Here is a 3,317-nt window from a genome sequence, read left to right on the forward strand (position 1 = left end):
CCTCTTTATTTTGAATACTTTTTATTTCAGAACAAAATAAAACAAATAAACAAACCACAATACACAATACCCAACCTTGCTATATGTGGAAGGGGATTTTCCTGCCTTAAGGCATAAAATTAGGATTGAAGAGCTTCTTGACATGAACAGAGAGCCAGGTGGGTCAAGGCTGCTAGTGGAACCACAGGGAACTATACAGAGGGCATGGGCTTCCTAATGTTCTTTAATCTAATTCTTCTATGCGAGAGTCATCCTCATCACCCTCAAGTGGGGGGAATCTCATCAGAAACAACAGCATTGGGGTCCTCTGCTGGCATTTCTTCTTCATCAATGCCCAGTCCTAGTTTAATCATGTGTTAGATGAGGTTGGATTGGGTTTGGGGATCCGCCAGTGAGAAGCCAGAGGAGAGCAGAACAGTTTCAAACAGTATCAGCACCAGGTCTTTGACAGTTTTGTCTTTTTTGTCTGCCTTGGCCATCTGCCACAGGGCCTCCACACTGGGGTGGTCAGGATTGATCCCTAGGTATATTTTGGCAATCATATAGCCAGCCCATTGTAGAGTTGTCTCTCAGTGCCTTGGCTTTCATGGTCCTTTGCGTGCTGGGTGTCCGGCCATAGGTGTTTGTCACAATGTAGCAGGGAGAAGAGCCATTGTTATCTAATGTCTACTTCATGAGCTTTCAGAGACTCTCAAACTTTGCCTTGCTCTCCTCCATTTTCTTCTTTTCTTCATCATCCTCTGGTAGGTGCAGGCCCTCCTTTATCACTGAGACCAGGCCTTTTCCATCCAACTCCTTGAGGTGCTGCACAGGATACTCGTCAATAGATTCAATCACATACACCACCTCAAAGCAGCATTTCTGCACATGCTCCAACAAAGTCAGAGTTGGCCACCTGCTCTTTGCTCTCATCAGTTGTATAGTAGATGCACTTCTGTGTCTCCTTCATTTGAGACACATACTCTGAGAGGTAAGTCATCTGATCTCCTGGCTGACAAGTGTGATTGTGGAGGAGCTCAGAGAGGAAGCAATAGTTAGTGGAATCTTCTTGGATTCCAAGCTTGAAATTCTTGGAGAATGCCTCATAAAATTTTTTGTAGTTCTCTTTGTCTTCAGTCAACCTCATGGCACTTCTTGACAATGTTTTTGCATTGTCAAGGGTCTTGCACAGCTGTTGCATTTCTAAGGAGATGTTCAGGGTCAGGTCCTTGGAGTCAAGCACACCATGGATAGTTGAGATACTCAGGTATCATCCATTATAGCTGTGCATTATGAACACATGATGGACAAACAGTTTGATGTTGTTCTTCCTGTTGTTCTAAAAAAGATCAAAGGGAGCTCACCGAGGAATGAATAGTGCCCTGGATTCCAACTGACCTTCTACAGAGAAGTGCTTGCCTGCCAAGTGGTCTTGCCAGTCATTGATGAGGCACTTGTGGAATTCCCCATATACCTCTTGACTGATGTCTTCAGGCCTTCTAGTTTAAATTAGCTTCATCTTATGCAACCCTTGGTGATCTATGTGTTTCTTCTTAATCTTTGTCTTCTTTTTCTTATCTTTGCCACTTACATCCTCCTCATCTGATCCCACATCCTCAACTACTTTCCATAGTAGGGCCTCAGGCATGGGATCCGTGTCTCAATACCATGCCATCTCCTTTCAATAACTTCTATCAAGTTACCTCCCATCTATACACCATATACTTGTTGATGTTCTTTATCTGGACATGGCCCACTGCATGGATGGAGAATCCAGCCCAGATGAAGAACATGAGCAAGTATTTGGGATTATGGATGGGAGGTAGCTTGATAGAAGTTATTAGAAGTAGATGGTATGGGACTGAGACAGGGATCCCATGCCTGCCCCACTATGGGAGGCAATTTAGAGGACTGATATCTGCCCTGCCCCAGATTAACTAAAGCTACCTTAAGATATAACAAGTGTCTGTGTCTTAATTGATCACTAGCCAGGCCTACAGGTAATACAGTTATAAAACTCAATAGTGAATGAAATTTTGCAAAGTGCTCTCGGCATTTCATTCACTTTTTAAAAAACTTATTTATTTATTTATATTTATATACATCCAGATTATAGCCCTCTCACTCTTCTCCTAGTCCCATCCTCTTTACCTCTTCCCCCTATCCCTTTCCCATACTCCTCAGAAAATGGAAGCCCTACCCCAGCCCATTAAGTTGCATCAGGACTGAAGATATCCTCTTCCCCTGTTGCCCCGGGGAGGCAGTCCCACCAGGGGGAAGTGATCAAAACGCAGGCAAGAGAGACCATGTCAGAGACAATCCTGGCTCCCCTTACTAGGGAACCAACATGAAGCCTGAGCTGCCTGTTGGCTACATCTGTGTGTGTGTGTGGGGGGGGGGGGCTGAGGTCCCATTCATACATAGTCTTGGTTGATATTTCAGACTCCAAGCATCACTGGGTCCTGAGTAGTTGGTTCTGTTTGTCTTCTTGTGTATCTCTTGTCCCCTCCAGATCCTTCTAGCATTCTCTCCACTCTTCCACAAGGCTCTATGCTTTTTGTTCAATGTTTGGCTTTGAGTCTCAGCGTCTGCTTCCATTGGCTGCTGGGTGGAGACTCTCAGCAGACCACAAGTTCCTACGCAGTTATATGACATAAACAGTCACTCTGGTGATAATTTTAAAGCTGTACTAGGGAAACACAGTCCTTATTTTGGCCCCTAAATTATCCCTTTAGAGTCAATCTAAATGTAAAGGAAGAAGAGAGCAGTTATATTGATATTTTAAGAAAAAAACTTTCACGATTACCTGTTAAATATCCAGCCTATTTAAACAACATGTATATTATTGTCTTTTTATGTTATTTAGAAAACACTATGATTATGGAAACTTCAGATGCAAATACAACTCTCACCTAGAGACTGGGAATACAGCATTTATTCAGCTCTCTAAAGGTAATTAGTCATTATTTTATAAGGAAAATTCAGGTCTGTCAGTTATTCTGAGGGTACTGGGAACTTTTTTTCCATCTAGCTTTTCATCTCAATGACAGTCCTGGAGGGAGTCTTTTGATAGTTGATTATTATTTGAAGTGACAGGAGGCAGGAAACTTCAAACGAAGCAGCTTCTTCAGTCAGAACTAATAAACCTCGGAAGAGACTTCTCATTCAAAATATTCCTAAGTCTGTCAATTGTGACCATAGGAGTGTAGGTGATGCTAGGGGAGAAAATATGTTATGAGCAAAAGGGATCTAATGTAATAAGGTCTGGGAAACATTGTAAAGAAAGACTACGAACCAAATAAAATAGAAGTTAATCAAAATATAATAGTTTCAGGAGA

General features: G+C 42.4%; 1 pseudogene; it reads right to left on the reverse strand.

Moving 5' to 3' along the window:
• Window positions 1-223: 223 nt before the first annotated feature.
• LOC127202018 (heat shock protein HSP 90-beta-like) lies at window positions 224-1,627 on the reverse strand (annotated as a pseudogene).
• Between the last annotated feature and the right edge of the window lie 1,690 nt (window positions 1,628-3,317).

This window comes from Acomys russatus, chromosome 18 (assembly GCF_903995435.1).
Source record: "Acomys russatus chromosome 18, mAcoRus1.1, whole genome shotgun sequence".
In the NCBI taxonomy this organism is placed as follows: Eukaryota; Metazoa; Chordata; class Mammalia; order Rodentia; family Muridae; genus Acomys; species Acomys russatus.